At 37.9% G+C, this 18,575-nt stretch overlaps 1 protein-coding gene across 1 annotated transcript in view; it reads right to left on the minus strand.

The window, feature by feature from the left end:
* The window catches only part of DST (dystonin), a 293,027-nt gene that overhangs the window by 215,293 nt on the left and 59,159 nt on the right, over positions 1-18,575 (minus strand).

The raw sequence follows: 18,575 nt of genomic DNA on the forward strand, positions 1-18,575 counted from the left end.
TTGCAAGCTCTTAATATTATAGTCAAACTAGCTACATAAGCAGAAGGCTGAAGCCTATCATGCCCCAGAGCAGAACAGTAACAGCTGAAATGCATCCTAACAGCAATATTCTGCTTTACCAAAGCTCTTCAACTTGAAAGATTTCTCTGGCCAGTAATACAATTACAACTGCCTTTTCCTAGAAGAGGCAATACATGTCTTACAGATGAGAATACAGATTGGATACTGGTAAATGTGATGGATGTCCCTTCAACAGACACTTGTCCTGGCACTTAGCAACTTTGCTACAGAAAAAAATCTGACTTAAAAAAAAAAGAAAAAGAAAAAGAAAAATTTGAAAAAAAAGGTCAAGCTTTTTTCCCCCCTAAGACTATTCCTTAATGGTTCTGCCATGGGCCATTGTAAAAATGATAACAGTAGGAGCACAATTTGCTCCCATAATTGCATATGTCTACAGTGTGGATGTGTCCATGTGAATAACTCACAACAGGATTTCCTTAGAATCAATGGGGAAAAAACTGTATTTTCCCCGCTAACCACAAAAAGGACCAATACAGTGAGTTCATATTAAAATATCTCAATATGTTTTCATGAATTCAATCACAAACCCAAGAGATGCTCCAAATATTGAACTGAAAGCCAGAGCTACCTTAGGTACTGTCTCTGCACCTGTATTTTTCAGCTGATTCTCTGGGAAGCAACTACAAAATGCCAATAAATTACCATTTACATTTAACAGTGATACAGGAAAGAAATACAATCTATTGAAAGAAACCGAGTTAGATGGGAAATAAAAGCATATGAATCTTTACAAATTTTTGGTTCTGCAATTAGAGAAATTAACACTGTTACCCATATCATATCCTTTGTTCCTGTCAGACTTAATAATTTAAGTCATTTGAACATTTTCAGTTAAAAAATAAAAAGAAGTGAAATCAACCTAATTTGATTTCCAAACACCATATGTGCAGATACCACATTTTTCTGCTGCAAAGAGGCTTCAATTATCTGAAATGCTTGCACTCATAGTTTGGGCATCCTCGAAGCCATTGTCTGAAGGGGCTTCCCCATCTGGAGATCTGAAAGCATGCAGGAGGTGCACGCATCTTGTCATCTCTTTATTCTGATAGATACTGCTACAAACATTACTGATACACTAGCTAACACATGCTTGCTTTTCAAATAGCATTGTACCAAAAAAACTCAAAAGGTTCATCTTTTGGATTCAGCTACCTAGCCAGACACTTAAGGATACTCAGATTTCAAACCAATTATAACACCACAGTAGTGAACTTGTATAATTCCTCTTTTCTGGAAGTGACTGTATTCATTTATGAGTTCCACCTCCTCTTGCTCTGAAATAATTAAGCCTTCTGAACCTTTCATCCCCAAGGGCTTCAAAAGAGTTACGTAGTCATCTTCTCAGCTCCCGCCTCACTCCCATGTTTTAGAAGTCATACTTAATATTCTATCTCAGCAAAACATAAATTATTAACTAAAACTGTGACAGCCAAGAACTAAAAACACACAAACACTGACTTCAGTGGTAGCTGATTTTCTTTAACCCTCTAATTCAAACTTCTGTTATATTCACCTCACAAGGGGAGGATGGAGAACATCAGTGGCTGAACACTGGCAATTAAGATTTTCTCTTGGAACTCTGATTTGTCTAAAACAGTATGTGAAGCTTACAGCCAAAAATATCTTTGCAGGCAGAGAAAAATCTTGAAAAACTTCACTGAAATCTAAGCATGTCAGAAAACGCTGAACTCTAGAACAGAACAGAGACTGATAAGCAACTTGGTAACAAAAAACCCCAGCAGTTTAGTTACTATTATGACTGTATTTGCCTGGCTCTCTCCAAATCCTTAAATATCAATAGCCAATAGGACACTTGTGCTGTAAAGGAACATGAAATACAACCTCAAGAAGTGCACACAGGGAAAGCCAGAGCAGCAGACAGGCTGACAACAGCAGGGACAGCCAGACTGACAGACGTGCCACCTGTCTGCTGCAAGCAGAGGGATTGATTACTACCCCTGGGGTTGCCAGTCCAAACCTCCATCTCTGTTAGATCCTAACAGTCTAAGTTAGGATACATTTTTAGTTTTTATAGATATTGTTGAAATATATATGAATTTAATTTAATAGCTTTTACTTTTGCCATATAGAACAAACAGTGCAGTCCTACAAAGAGGCTTAAAATCCTAAAAACTGAGGCTTTATGCCCACTAAAAACCATCACAGAGTTGGATGGACCTGGGCAATGACAACATCCAGGCACAGGACAGCTGCCAGTGTCTCACTTAAGGAGTTCACCATCTGACAAACATGAACTAAGGACTGGGCTGAACTAGGTCTGCTTCAGCTCTATTTCACCACAGTATTTAGGAGAAGTCACAGACTTGTCTGGCACATGCAGCAACATGTGTAAGGAAGACTGCAATCACACAGTGCATCCCCCTGACCTGACCGGGGCCAACGAGGCTGGATGGTGGGATAAGGGAGGGCAGGTAGTGGCTCTGGTGTCACCTCAGAGAGCTCTTTAGGAAAAAACAAACAACAATAACACACACAAAAAAACTATGAGCCCACAGCTTGGCTTGTAGGCCTCAGATAGTTACTGTCTGAGATAAAAGGATCAAATGAATTTCTGTATGCAATTACTGTAATGAAATAGGATACAGTCTGCCCTGTCACAAGACACTGACAAGACATGAACTACTCCGTTTTACAGTATCAAAGAAACCATGCAACTCTCTCTGGGATAGCATGGGAGAAAGAAAAGAAAAGAAGAAAAAGAAAAAAGCTTATTTTCAGCTGAGTAGGAATTTTGTTAACAACTAAACTTGCCATACACATCAGATTTGTTCTACACGCACTGCAGCAAATTCATGAAATCTATACTCTTTTCGTAAGGTAAAAGCTACACTAAAGATACAGCCCTGATTAAATAATCCACTAGAAGATCAGCAAGATTTTCTGCTAATGAAAACAAGGAAGATATGAATCAATCTCATCCTCAGCAAAAATTATCCATAGACCACATACAGACAAGATCCCTATAGATCCCCAAGTAGAGCCCTATAACAGAGCTCTGCAACTGTCCTGGTACCAAAATGAGAATATAAATTTCTTTCGCATCAGTTGCCACAAAGGATATCAATTTCTCTGAGTCTTGTGAAAGAATACTAGAGCCTCAGTTACATGGACCATAAACCTTCTGAACAAGGAGTAATTGGGGTAAGTGATGCAGCAGTGGCCCACGTCCAACAAGTCAGGGAGTCAGACAAAATCCTTGAAGCAGAAGTCCAGAGTGCTATAAAAGATATTTGAAATGCTGCACTTTTATTACTAGAGAATTTTAAGAGTTGGAAGGTAAATAATAATCAAAAAGCAAAACCTGAACACCTGAACAAAAGGTAGATCTGGCACCACTCCCTTTATAGAGGCCAACGTTTTATAGGCTAAAGGTCTACTGAAGTGGAATACATCACCAAAAAAAAAAAAAAAAAAAGTGCTTAAATATGGTATTTATAAATATAACAAAGTTTAAGGGTAGAACCAACATCCAGTCTCCCAGGCATATCATTATTTTCCTGGGCCAGTTACATACCACTGAGGATGATGTCTGAAATCCCTGAGGGCAGTGAAGATCTGGGGCAAACCAACCGGACTCCAGCTGTGTTTACAAGCAGAATTTTGTCAAGTTACAAGGATATGCCTTTTTATTTATTCACATGGCCCATAGCAGGGACATTCTTCATTTTCAGGGATGCAGAGGCACTGTAGGTGTGATGGATCCTATCTCCACAAATCCCACCCGGAACAGCTGCACAAAGCCAACTGACTAATAAAGGGCAAGAATGTCAGCCAGCATCACCAGCTCCAGTTACAACATGACAATAGTAACTGTTACAATATTCAATTCTAGGCAACTTTCTGTGTTACAGATATGTGACCTAGGCTCCAGAATGGCAAAAGAAGCAAAAAATCAACAGTGGTGAAAAAATCATATCAGAATTATATAGGAAAAAATACATTGATATTTGCAATGTTAAAAATAACACAGATGAGTCATGTTTATCAACAGCAAAAAGGAGCTCGTGCTCTATTCAAAGTAACTTGCTTAGACAATAATCAGTAGGCAAAAAATATATATATAAAAATATACAAACACATAATTAAAAAAAAAAAAAAAATCTGAAACTTAAATCTGAGATAATGTGATGATAAATGAAAAGCAGTAACATGGCCATAGGCCTTCAGCAGTGAAGATTTAGAAAGTTACCATACAGCAGTGCTAGCTAGTGAACATACTTCAAAATATCTAGTTGCATGCAACACAGCTAAATAAATAGGCAAAGTATTTTTTACATGAAACAGAATAACAGAAGGAATGCTCTTCATACAGGGCCTGCAGAGAGTGTGGGCTCCATTCACGCCTGTAGGCATTGGACAAGCCCTGAGTTTCTGCACTCTGATGGCAAACATACCTGCTTTTGTCTCCATACCTCACTGGAGTCTATAGCATGAACTACATTTCACTCTTCTGTCTTCCCACAGCCAAGCCAGGAGAATGACAGTTAGGAGAAAGACAGGAAGAGGATATTCACGTATTTTACTATATTTCTTGGTTTATATTGTGGTAGTCGATGGTTGTGCATACATTTTGCTGTGCCCAGGGATAGACAAGTACTGTGAATGAGGCTGGGGGATTGTTGCTGGGTTTGCTTTTTGCTTCTGTGCAGCCCTTCCAAATAAACTGTTTTAAAATCCCCATTAAAGAAAGGTTAAAGGAAGTAAATGGAAATAATCTTCCAGCTCCATTTGTACTTCTCGTACCACTCAATCCATCAGCAATGAATACAGAAAGCAAAGCACAAGGAAGCAACACAAAGTTTGCATAAGAGCAGTTAGATACCTATAAATAAATAATCCCACGTTGTTATGCAATGGAATCATAGGAAAGAAATGTAAATTCACCACAAAATAGCTAAGTCCACTCTATAGAAAATTTCCACAAAGACTCTCTTCTCTCCAATATTTATTTTAGCATAGGATTTTATACGGCAAGACCCACTGATGTACAAAAAAAAAAAAAAAAAAACTAGTTTGGGAAACCAGTGCTACAGAAAGGTCTGGCTCAACTATATATGCACACCTCCTCACTCATAAGACACCAACAGTATCCATGTTGCACAAGAGACTGGCACAACTCCTCTCAACTAACTCTCGAGTATTGACTTCTATATTACCAAGAGCCTCACTTTGTTAGTTATCTGTTTGGTTGGTTTTAATTCTCACAGATACTAAATTAGCTGAATATAAGGACCATCAGTTCCTGAAGCAATCTAAAAATAAGCCAAGTAAAAAATATATATATTTTTAAATTAATCTCACTTACAGTGATTAATACTGTCACCTCACGTTATTCCAGTTTAAACGGACAGAACAAACCAGATTACAATGGATTAACATCAACAGAAATAAAAACATTCTTCTGAAGTCCCTCTACCCAAAGAATCCTATAACTGCAAGCATAGACAAGCCCCTTAAATCCAGCAGTTAAATTTTACTGAGTGCTATTAACACCTAGCTGTTCTGTTTTAAAATCCTGCTCATGAACTTTTGGCCAGACCTAACTATAAAACTTTGCTGAAATTCTTATCTGGGATTTGCACCTTTAATAGCACCAATTCCCATTCCAATTCAAAGCATTTGATATTTCAATCATAGTCTTTTAGAGAGGTCTTTTAAGAACTGAAAAGAAAAAATAAAACAGAAAAAAAACTACTCTGATTAAGAAACTTGGGCCTACACTTTATGCCATTTGTTCAATGAAGCAAATGATGACAATAAAAATATATTCATCTTCCAAATAGAACAGCCACTAAAGGAGGATGACACACTCTGTCTGTAGCTTCTACATATTTTTGGACCACAAACTAATGTCATATCAAGTATTCTCAGTGACAGCTTCTAGCATGTATTCTTCAGAGCCCTTTCTACACTTAACTATTCCAGTTCTTATTCCCCTTGTCCAGCCCTTTGTAGCTTTCCATCTTTTCTTTTGTCACTTCCTCATCCTTCCCTCCTAAATCTCCTATTCTTTGTCTTCAGTTCTCCTAAATCCCACTGACTATCCTTTCTTTTACTCTTTTGCTAGCCAACCTCCATTCTGTCTTTGAGTTTCCATCCTGCTCCTATGCTCTCACCTTCATCTTTGTCTCATCCCTGTTTTAAAATCTTCATCGACTGCACTGTTCAGTCTACGCCACTCTTCCATACTACATCAAAGTTACCAGAAGGAATGGATCCACCAGAATCTTGCTAATGAAATGCAGCATAATTGAGATGCATCTAAGCATCACAGCTTAACCTATCAAATATGTTTAAATACATCTGGTAGAGGTTTGTGTGAGAATAGTCTTGTTCTGTCAAAGTCAATGGGGAAAGCTCTCAGAGACAGATGTCACATCTTCGTCCCATGTTTAATAGACATAAAAGAAAACAGTTAACTGTTCTACAGTAATACTTCTATTTATTTTTAATTAGCTGTAGCATGAAGTTTTCTTTCCTGTTTTTGAGAGACAGTATTCTTCTATTTTTATGTAAATGCTCTACTGTTTACTGTATGCTTACTTCAGCTGCTAATTTCAGTTCATTTTAACTGAATGTCATCTGGCTGTTCCTTGCACACTGTCGTTAAAGATGGCAGCAGCAGTGTTTGCTACCAGTAAAAAAGTGAATTATGTTCCTTGGCACAAAAGATTAACCAGCCTAAATTATCATCAACCAAGGCATTCAAATTCTCCAAATCCAGTTCTCCTATTTGCAAAATCAGCTAATAGAATTTTCGTCGCATTTGTCAATAGCTTTGATTTAGTCAATGTACTTGTGAATACTTGTCACAGTTTTCTTGCACTTTTCCAGCCATGCAACAGCCTGCATTAACAGAAGAGCTGAAAATGCACAGCTGATGGTGATGATTATGTTGAAAAATAATGTTTCGTAGCTGAGAATTTGCTCCATCGAGCATTTTTATTGTGTTCTTTGCATCTGTTGTAGTTTCCATGGGAATAAATAAGATGCATTGCTTTCCAACCTACCTACTTAAAAGCACCATTCTAAAGGCTTAAGGCAGGCATGTCACCTTTCAGGACTTCTAGGTTGTTTCTCTAGAGGAGGAGAAACTGTACCTGTGTGCACCTCTGCTGATACACAAGCACAAGGCAGGCGTCAGAGGAAAGGGAACATAAAAGTTAAGGATGCTCTGGCACTCAGGGTTGATAGAATGAGCAAACCACTCAAGGAAGAATAGTTCAGGGTTCAAGTGATTTTGTCTCACTGCAGCTGGAAGGCAGATCATGCCTGACAGAAGAAATTAAAACAAATGGAAACCTGTTTGGCTTCAAACAGTCTATGAAGAAGAAATGACTTTGTATTCACACCAGAAAGGGGCACGAGAAAGGACAGGGACCGCTTGAATAATCACATCCATTTAGAGCAAGAAAAAAAAAAAAAAAAAAAAAAAAGAATCTAGATGAGTACTGCAGAATCGCTGCATTTGTCTTCAGCGGTCCAGCAGCACTGCAGATGAGTGGTTTAAGGAAAGAAACGAGGGGGATGGGACTTTTTATTCTTTAACTGTGTTCTTGTTATTGTGCAGCAAAGACCAATGGCTCCATGGAGCCAGGAGTAGAGGAGGCTCCCTGGGCTCCAGGGCAGGGCCTGGCACCATGGCCTATCCTGGCCACCAAGAGCAGGGCAGCCCCAGGGAACCTCTCTGGGGATGGGGACAGGGACAAGCAGACACTGGGCCTGCGGGTAAGCCCTGACAGGCTGCAGGGAAGCTGACACCCCAGGGCCAATGTGGAGCTGTGGGCAGGTGAGGGGAGCCCCCAGAGCTGGACAAGGACAGTCAGGGCTGGTGGACGCCTCAGGGCCTGGATGTTTGACCAGGTCCTGCCTGAATATGCTCCAGTAAGCTTTAGGCAGAAGACCAAAGGTGACACAAGATGATGAATCTTGTAAATTCTGAACACCTATCACTTGATCTCAGCAGTTTTAGTAACAGCATTCAGACTGAGACAATACAGGAAGTAGCATAATTAATAGAGCCAGAATAAGAATATAAGCAGCTGTTATTCAGTGAGTAACTACACAGGCAGCTGACGTGAAATTAGCTTTAGTTATGCTAATAGGAAACTGTAAGCAGGGACAAAGCAGCAGAATTCAGCTGATGAGGTTTCAAAAGGGAAAGCCAGAAAGAGCCCGCAGCAGAGCAGTTGTCAATACAACTATGATATAGGGGCCCTTTTTGCATAAAGTAACGCAGTAGGACAAAGCAGTCAGGATTTGTTTCAGCAGGGAATCTATGCTACCACCTGTATACACTCCTTTATCTTTGTGCCTTAGACTAAGATTTAATTTTATAGCTTCATAAAATACATTGAGAGACTGACAACCTATTAAACATAGTCAGGGGCAGAATAATCTACTACTTGAGGAGAAGTAGTGCAAGTAGTCTGCAAAGGTGTAGAGAGAATTACTTTCAAAATTGTAGTCAAAGAGTTGAGCATCATCATGCATACACAATAAGCCCATGAGTAAAGATCAATGGTCAGAAAAATACTCAAGAAATTCTTTTGCTAGCATTTATGGAATTATAGTGATCAGGAAGCACACCCTCTTGGAAATGGAAATCATTAAGAGTTAAAGGAGATAATGCTTTTCCTTAGATGCATGTAGAGTTGACATTATTCTCTACTCTTCTTAATCAAACCACATGGTGTTCAATCAGGAAGGAAAAAAAAGGTTTGACAACTGTATTGAGAACAACAAACATTCAAAACAACCAGAATGAAACCCACTTCTTCAGCTAGAACATACACATGAAATAATTTTCAGTTTTGCAATCAGATCTGTAAGAAATTTGCATTCTAGCACATACTACTTATAGGTCTGCTATAGCCATGCATGTTCAAAACATATTTTTTTCTTTGTTCCCCGCCTCCCCGTTGATGCTTATGGCCTAATTAAAACTCACTTCTGCTATTTACCTTGTTAGCGCAACAGGACTGCCCTGGCCCAAATTGACAGTTATTTAAAAATATAAAATTAACTTTCAAGTTCTGAACACACATTATTAACTAGGAGATTCTCACAAAACAGAGATAAACTGTAGACAAATTACTTTATGTTTTGCAAAAAACACACAAAGAGCTGTCTTTGTGAACCAGCCCAGTGTTGTACACAGCACAGTGAACTCTTGGGTTCAATTCCTTTCCCCAAAGTGGTGTGCTGACCTTTCCGTGTTGCCTAGCAGGAAAACTGAAATTTCCTCAGCCAGCTTTCACTCAGACATGGAACAATCTGAATGTATGGCTCCACTCTGGAGCGTGGCCAGGGAGAAGAAAAGTGCCTGCATTGTACAAAGATCGCATTTTCACAATCATAAAGACTGTACTAAAGAAAGGGATTTTCCAGAAGAGCTTCAGTAAGGAAAACAAACGTTCTCTTCCATTCAGATAATTTTATTACATTTTCTAAGGCTTTCTACTGGTTAGATACAAATGGTATTGAAACACGATAAAAATGAGCAATTAAAAAAAAAAAAAATGCTGTCATTTTTTCCTCTAGCTCCCTCTGAAAGACTTCTTTAATTTGAAATTTAAAAAAAAAAATCTCTTACTGCAAGTGAAAAAAAAGGAGGACAGTTTTGCACTGTTATATCTACATAATTTAATGTGAGTTCTAGTCCTGGCTGAAGCCAGGATAGGCACTTACCACAACAGATATGCAGCATTACAAGTAACAGTGCACACCAGAATGGTGTGGAGAATGTTGTGGGGCTTAAAGGAAAAAAAAACAACTCTTATCTTGCAATTGCTACTGAAATTTAATTCTCCACTTCATATTCTTAATAAGGATGGAAAATTAAAAAAAAAAAAAAAGAAGAAGTATAATTTGAGTTATACTACAAATAAATGGAAAACAAAAACTGCCAATTAGTTTGTAATTTATTGTATATTAATGCTAACAATTTTCAAAGCAAAAAAAAAATTATTTGAATTCTGCAATAATTTTCACACAACACAAGATTCCTCAAGTCTCAAAAATAGTGTAAATGGTATATGGATAAACAAAATAAAATTTACAATGTATTTAGTAGGTCTTCATGCAAGAAAGGTGTCTTGCTTCAAAAACTGTATGAACAGTATCTCCATATACTATTTGTTTCATTTACATGAATAGCCTGGCAAAACTTCCTAGATCTCTTTTCAGATTGTCTTTTATCCCTCAACTCCACCCGTTCGTGTTTACTGTGTCCTTCATACAGATGCATCCTCACCTCCTACCCATCCAAATGCTATTGCAATGTCAACACTTCCATGGTAAGGATGCGCCCATCCTGCATTTGCACAACTCCCATTTGCCAAACTTAACTCACAACTGAAATTGATGGATTTGCATCACAAGAACCAAACAAGGCCAAAAATGATGAAAAGAAATGACTGCCATGTTCCAAGCACAACGGCTTTGTTTTTCTCTGCACTCTCACCCAAAAAAATGAGGAATGCTAATATTTTTTAAAACTGTTCTCTGCTCTCAGTTGTACTTCATCAGCTCTTCATTAAAGCCACATCCTTCAGCAGATCAGGTGCCTCTTCTCCACATAACACACTGAGCACTGCAAAAGGAACATACTATATAGTGTAAACTGTGTCCTTCTCCTTCTATATCAGGGCTCAGCAATAATTTTACATGATGCATGTAATACATTTATCATGTAGAGAAAGATGAACCCATAGCATGTTGTTGCTGCTACTTTTGACCCAATCTTCCCTAACTTGTTCAGCAGAATATGATTTGCCCAGCAGAAACGATTGATCTTTATGAGTCATCACACTCAGTGCATCATTCCGATCCGGGGCTGAGATGCATAGGAGCCCTGAATGCACACATACTTGTAAGGCATTACAGACTTAAAAAGAAAACGGACATCTCCTCCAGGTGCCCACTGCCAACTCCATCAACTGAGTGATAAATTAACATTTCTTTGGGGCAGGTTTAGTGCTGATTTCAGCTGCAGCCTATGGAGCTGGTCAAAGAGAACTTAAGAGTCTGATAGCATTCTCCGCTACTCCAGAAAGCATACCAAAAGAATTTTATTCCTACATAAGTGAAAAAATAAGCTATGATTGTTAATTTCCCTTCATTTTCCAGCAACAAATTCAAAATACGGCACCACAGCTTAGAAATTCAGAATGAAGGTCGTAAGACTGATCCAGAGATCAGTAAAAGTTTCATCTCTTATCTTCCCAATCTACATCTACTGAAGACACTTTTCATACTTTTAATACCAACTACTCAAATTCTTAATAACAAATACACTGAGTCTATCTTACACAGCACAGGCTATAAAACTGCACATGCAGCTCCCACTATTCAAATTGTCTATACAGTAAGAAATAGTCATTTTAGATAAATATTTTAATAATAAACAGGGCTACAACACCTTTCTGACTATTTCTCAAAACTTTTCAAACACTGTCAGTTTTAGTTATTTGCTACAGGTGAGTCAAGTTAAGTCATTTCTTCTATGAGAAATACTATACAATTGATCCCCAGGTTATTAAAACAATGCTTACTGCAAGTACCTTTAGTCTTGTCATCACCAGTAGATTAGCAGACTGTACCAAGTCTTCCCAGTTCACCTAGCCTCATCTTTAAACTGTCATTATAAAAATACTCCATTGATACCCAGGCAGTCTGTCCTTTTGCTACTCAGTCTAAACTTCACAGCATCAGCTTCACTTGGGGGGTTTCTTTTTCCCCTTAAATCTATTCAAACCATTCCAACTGCCTGTGATCTGCAGCTAAACTAGCTTTTGAATTTCAGAATCTTTGTAGATTTTTTGTTTTGCCTATTCCCAACACCAAAAAAGGACATTTAAAATTCATAAGATCGCTCCCCTTCTCCCTCCTCAATAACCTCTATTTCATTGCTTCCAGTTTTGAATCTTTAGGATTGATATTACCAACAATTCCTCTCACCCAAGTAAAAAAATCTTACTTGTGAATGTAGACTATAATTCTCATGAAATCATAGGAAAGCTTGTATTTCTGGATTTGTAAGAACAACTAGGGCTGTCCTCAGATAACACCAGTGGCTAGAACACTAGGGCTAAGTCATCAAATAAGATCAGTGAGAGCACTTTCAAAAATTTTATTTCAGAGAAATACTTATGAAGAAAACCCATGTTAAGGAAAATCCATAGAATTCTAATTCCAACAGATGAAACAAAGTGCCACTTGTGCTATAAGCACAATGGAAGGTAGGATAATCCTTACGTAGTTCTGTAGTTGTACACATCAATTCTACATCACTCCTTAAATGTTAGTGACATCAATGTTAAATCCAGAGAGTAAGCATTTCTTTACTTGACCAGATAATAAACAGTGGGATTCAAATTGCCTCAATACTAACATTAATATGAACAATTAAATCCTTGTACGCTTCTACTTCCTTAAACGTCTAGAGTCCGAACAAGACTAGAGTCAAATGGCAATGCTTTTGTTAACCTCTGAGAGAATAAGGCTGGGACTTTATTAAGCTCTTTACAGAAATATTGCTGCCTTGGAGCTGAGTGTGATTCAAAAGATTAAAATGCTTTTGTAACAACAGCTGTGTAGCCACCACAACTGAAATGCCCAGAGGCAATCTCTCACTCCCATGGCCACAGTATGAGGAGCATGCTAAAATGCTTTGGCATTTTCAAAAGGCTGTGATGATGGAAAGGGAGTGACTGAGAGGGAGACTCCAAGTACCCAGTATCTGACTACAGTTGCACGAAGCTCTTGGGAAAACAAGGTATGCTTTCAGTTACTGTCAGAAACAGACTGTGACAAGCAGTTGGGCTTCAGTACAAGAGTCATACAGAAAATGGAAAGTAACAACTTCGAGTTTTAGTGGTACTCTTTTCAAGTAACTAAAAAGTGGAACGATGACTAAGATAAGAAAAAGTAGTGATAACTATAAATCCACCATGGATTTCAATGCTTTATGTTTTTATGGCAGTAGAGTAATACAGATGAAAACGATAATCTTTCATATTGACAGCTGCAGAGTAAGGAAAGATGCTTTCCTCCCTGATAACAAAAGTCCCAAGTTAGAAAGCTGAAGGCTTCAAGTCCTTCAGCTCCCAGTTCCCTGTTCAATACATATTTAGTGTCTCAGGAGATAAATGGCAGAGATGCCAAAATGCTTTCTGACAGAGAGTAGTCCTTGCATAAGGTATATCTTCCTCAGAGGCACCCATAGCAGCACTAAAGAACAAAAGACCTAGCAGAGACAGATTTTCCAAGCATTTTACAGAATATCATTTCCTACTTCTAATCTGTGATTACTATTGTTATTATTATATTTTTACACACTGTTTAGATGTTATTGAATTGCTACCAAAAAATATAGCTATGTATCTCCAGTCAGAAAGAAGAACAGTAGAATTAAGAGGATATAAGCTCCAAAGTTGCCCATCCTCTGAAATAACAAATACAATCTTTCTAAAATCATATCAAACAACAGATAAGCAACAATTATATCCTCACCTATTTCAGATCAACTGCTAGTCCATATGAATCTGTCTTTTTAGAAATAGTAGACAAGGAACAAATACCATACGATCTGATTAACATCAAATAATCATAGAAACCAATCACCTAGGTTGGAAAAGACCTTAAAGATCATCGAGTCCAACCACAACCTAACCATACTACCCTAACTCTAACAACCCTCTGCTAAATCATGTCCCTGAGCACCACATCCAAATGGTTTTTAAACACATCCAGGAATGGTGACTCAACCACCTCCCTGGGGAGCCTATTCCAGTGCTGAACAACCCTTTCTGTAAAGCTTTTCCTGATATCCAACCTAAACTTACTCTTGCACAACTTGAGGCCATTTCTCCTCATCCTGTCACCAGTGAGAAGAGACCAACCCCACTCTCACTGTAAGCAACTTTCAGACATTGGAAGAGAGCAATAAGGTCTCCCCTTAGCCTCCTTTTTCCCAGACCAAACAGCCCCTGTTCCTTCAGTCTCTTCTCCTAGTCTCTCTCCTTCACAAGCCTTGTTGCCCTTCTTTGTCCCTGCTCCAGCACCTCCATGTCCTTTCTGTACTGAAGTGCCCAAAACTGAACACAGTACCTGAGGTGAGGCCTCACCAGTGCTGAGTACAGGGGCAGGATGACTTCCCTAGTGCTGCTCACCACACCATTCCTGATATAAGCCAGGATGCCACTGGCCTTCTTGGCCACCTGGGCACACTGCTGGCTCTTCTTCAGCCAACTGTCCATCAGTACACCAAGGTCCCTTTCCATCAGGCAGCTTTCCAGCCACTCCTCCCCAAGCCATTATCATGTCACATTTTCACAGAATTCATACATATGCTTCTTCATATAAACAGTTAACTGACACAGAGTTAATACATGTTTGGAATCCGTTACAGCAGCCAAGAAGGAAGCAGGATTTGAAAGCAATCTTGGAAGATTTAATCCTTAATATTTTTAAGCCTCTCTTTGGGGCATATAAAACATGGATGCCAAAGCAAGTATGATTGATTCAGCAGTTTGTCTGTTTAAAAAATAAAATAAAATAGAGGCAGCTACACCTTAATCTATGTATATGTATCAACTCAATACTTAGATTTTAGAAAAGAATTCATAAAATGATTTTGTGATATAATGACAAAACATTTCAACTGAATAAATTCATTTTCTCTGTTGTCACTCTCTACACAGCTCATCTATCACAAATTTTCAGCTACTGAACACTGTTTAACAAAAATCCTAAAGTTTCACCATAAGAACAATTGCTGGCATTCATACTGTTATTTCAGGAATGACTTTGTGAAGAAAATCTACAAAATTAAAAAAAAAATGTTTAAAAAAAAAAAAAAAAAAAAAAACCAAAAACCACACACAGACTATTTAACAGTCATCTAATGACATAACTGTTCATTCTTTCATTTCCTAGCAACAAGATGCAGAAATAGTGCTCAACATTTTTAATACAGAAAGCTGAGAAGTAGGGTTAATATTATTAGACTTGTCTATGTTTTAATCCAGTGGAAACCTGGCATTGATGTGATACAGTTCAGGATGATGGAAGTGATGCAGAAATAGCCTGAGAACGAGATTAATTCCATGTTCAGAAACCTGATCTGTGCCTCCTGAGCCATAAGTGAAGTAGCATTGCCAGAGGACAATAATCACTCCCACCAGGAAAATGGATTTCACATATAAACAAATCAGAAAATAAGTTAAAATGGCCAATTTCAAATTCTCTTTTCCAGGAATGAATAACTGGAAGGTGCTAAGGGTTTTGACTCATTACCTAGTCACTTTTGAGAGGCATTCTATTACAGAGCTTCCAGAACCAGAACTGGAAATGGAAAGCACAGCTTTTAGAGAAGTCACACTGCTAGCAGCAGCAATCTTCCAGATGCACAGTATGAACAAGAGGGATATATTTTCCCAAAAGATGGCCATCTTCCTGATTCAAATTCCCTCAAACTTCTTACCTAACCTTGAAAATCACTCTCCCAAATAGGAAAGCGGGTGAAAGTAGGGACAACATTTGAAAGTTTGTGCTTTTTCTCTCATTTTTATTAGTATTCACATTCCTCTCAAACTGTAATTAATATTCTAATCCAAATTGCCTAACATATCCATAGAGAAGGAATGTTAGTGGTAGCGATTTAGTATTTGTCACTAAGAAGAATGGTACCACATAAGCACCTGTAAGATGGATTCAAGTAGTCTTCTATTGAAATTATGTTTCTAAGTACAGAACAAAAACAATTGAGAAAAAAATACGGGCCTTCACAATCACCACTGATGAAGAATCACATTATTAAATAAATGACTTTGGGAAGATAGAAGAAAACTAAAGGTTTAATATATAGTATAATTATGTGAGTTTAGTTCTAAGTTTATGGTAGCTGCACAAACAGACGTAATCAACATCACTCTGAGGCTTAATTGCTGCACTCTAAAACATGCCTGAAAGGGAACAGCAACTCTATCCAATCTTTGTAGGATTAAGACAATGTTATCCAAATGTCAGTTGATAGCTTAGCTAACCTAAGTAGATAATTGCAAATTTCTTAAGCTGGAACAAGAAATAAAGGCAGGGAAAAGACCTACCTGCCTTTTCACCATACCTGAACCTGAAGAAAACAAACAAAAAAAAGTTACAACAATCATACAAACCAAAATTTTTCACCCCCCTCTGTGGGGAATTGGATCTGTCGATTTGGTTGTTGGTTTTTATTTTTTCCTGTAATAATTAGACTTGTACAGTCAGAAAAAATTATATCACCCCCTAAAAATCACAGCCAATATTAGAAAGAACCTTTGAAGAGAAGTGACACTGTGCAATGTACTAGGTTAGCAAATTACTGGTACTACTTAATCAGACATGAACAAGCATGTTTAGGTCAAATTAATGTGGTAAATAACCAGGTGAAACAAAGCATGTAGAAACGCCACAACACTTTTTTCCCATTTACTGCACTTCAGCATTGGCTCACATGGCATTACTGTTCTGCTTAATAAAGAATTTTCATGTGCGTTTGTTCCCCCATTAATCTGCAGTTTCCTGAATAATAAGAGGAGTATCTTGCCTCCTCCAGCCCATTTGGTCTCTCTGCTTTTGTGTCCCTTCATATAAACTGGCAAAAAAATTGATGAATTACAATTACTTCATGAGTCTTATGATCACAGTGTACCTGCACTACAGCAATAGATACCGGACTCTGCAAAAATATTTTAAAATGCAGCAATATTACTAGATTAGTAAGAGTACTTTGTTTATAACCCTAAAATGAAGAAAACAGAACAGGCTCACGTTACTGGTTTTGAACTTTTTGAAGCTATTATTTTGCAGTTCAGTTTGTGCTACTGCCACAAGACCTAAGAAGACCTCTTACAAGATGTTCATCCTGAGCCAAATGGATCGTGAGGAGCCAAGGTTCATCCAGGACACATAGTTACAAAGGAAATGGAAAGCAATAATTAAAAGAAGAAAAAAAACCACCATTTTAAGCCTATGTAGTCATACTCAGAACAAAAATGGATGACTATCACTTACTGCTTTCTGTGTCAATCTCATTCACTGCGCCTTAGCCCAAGACATAAATCAGTTGCAGAGACAGGAATGTTCCAGTCTCCAGACTGATGGTAACAGGCTGTAAAAGATTTCCCAGATGCAACAAGAATTAATTTTGTATCACATCTAGTCATACAGAGTGATTTTTCCAAAGGTATGAGATAGGTCAGTTCTCCTTGCCAGGAAGCTCTCTCTGGCAGTCAGTGTATTCCAGCCCTCTTCTAGCCAACAATAAGACCAAAACAAATTTGTCATATTTACCTGCCAGCTCCTGCCTTCCAATTTTCCTAGACTTTTCATTAGCAGATTGGAAATTCATTACTGCAGACAGCATAATGGGAAAACAGAATGCCAACATTGTTCTCTATACCCCAAAATGCTTACTCTTAATATGCAACGGCAGGAAGCTGAGGTCTTTGCCATCCTCCACTGGCACAGTAACGGTGCCTAATATTTAACTGGTTAACTCCCAATATTACTCTATCAAAAATTACATATCCATATGGGTATGCTCTCTAAAATATATTTTGGGGCTGTTCGGGTTTTTTTGTTTTGTTTTGTTTGGTGGGAGTCCTGGGGATTGGGTTGGTTTTGTGGTTTTTTTTTTTTTCAGTTGGTTGATGTTTCTAAGCCAACTTGGGAATCTAAGCAAACTTGGGCACATGGTATAAATGAATTTGGAACCATTTTTACTCAGTATTAATTAGACAGTAAAACATGTTTCTTAGAACCAGTCTTTTCCTCACTACGGAGGAAGAGAGAACGTGGTTATGAATCAAACTTACGCAATACAAAAGCTGTTTTAGTCCAGTGCTGTCAAACCAATTTTAAGAAGGGAAGCTGGTCACCTCACCTTCAAATTTGGTGGAAACAAACCTATAATTTTAGTATAACTTGCACTGTGTAAGAAGACTATCATAATTACGATAGGCAAAGACGTTTATTCTAGGAGAGAAGAAAGCACCGTGAGAGGATTGCAAGCCCTGATGCCTCAGTCCAGACAGTACACCTATTATTTTATTTCAAGAGCATTCAACTCATTTTTTCCAGTTTTGAAAAGCCAATCATTTTATCAATTATTTCTATTCTCCAAATGCGACATTTCTCAAACTTCTGACTATCAAATACCATTAAAATGGTATTGCTTTCAAACCATTTAAAAAGAGTAAAAAAAGACCACAGCTTCTTGTAAATAGTCTTAGCAGAATTAAAGGGTATCATCCAGGATTATCACAGTCAGATGAAATACAGACTAAATAGGTCAACACCATGTATTTGCTCTCTCTGCTTTACTGTACTCTATTTTTCGCTATGAAGGTACCCTTCAAAAAAAAAACAGCCAACAAAAGTACTCCTTCACAGTTTTTCCATTTCTTTTTCTCTAGAAATAGAAAAAA

This window comes from Centrocercus urophasianus, unplaced genomic scaffold (assembly GCF_019232065.1).
Source record: "Centrocercus urophasianus isolate 14NV4802_14NV808 unplaced genomic scaffold, USGS_Curo_1.0 seq_10, whole genome shotgun sequence".
NCBI classification, from domain to species: Eukaryota; Metazoa; Chordata; class Aves; order Galliformes; family Phasianidae; genus Centrocercus; species Centrocercus urophasianus.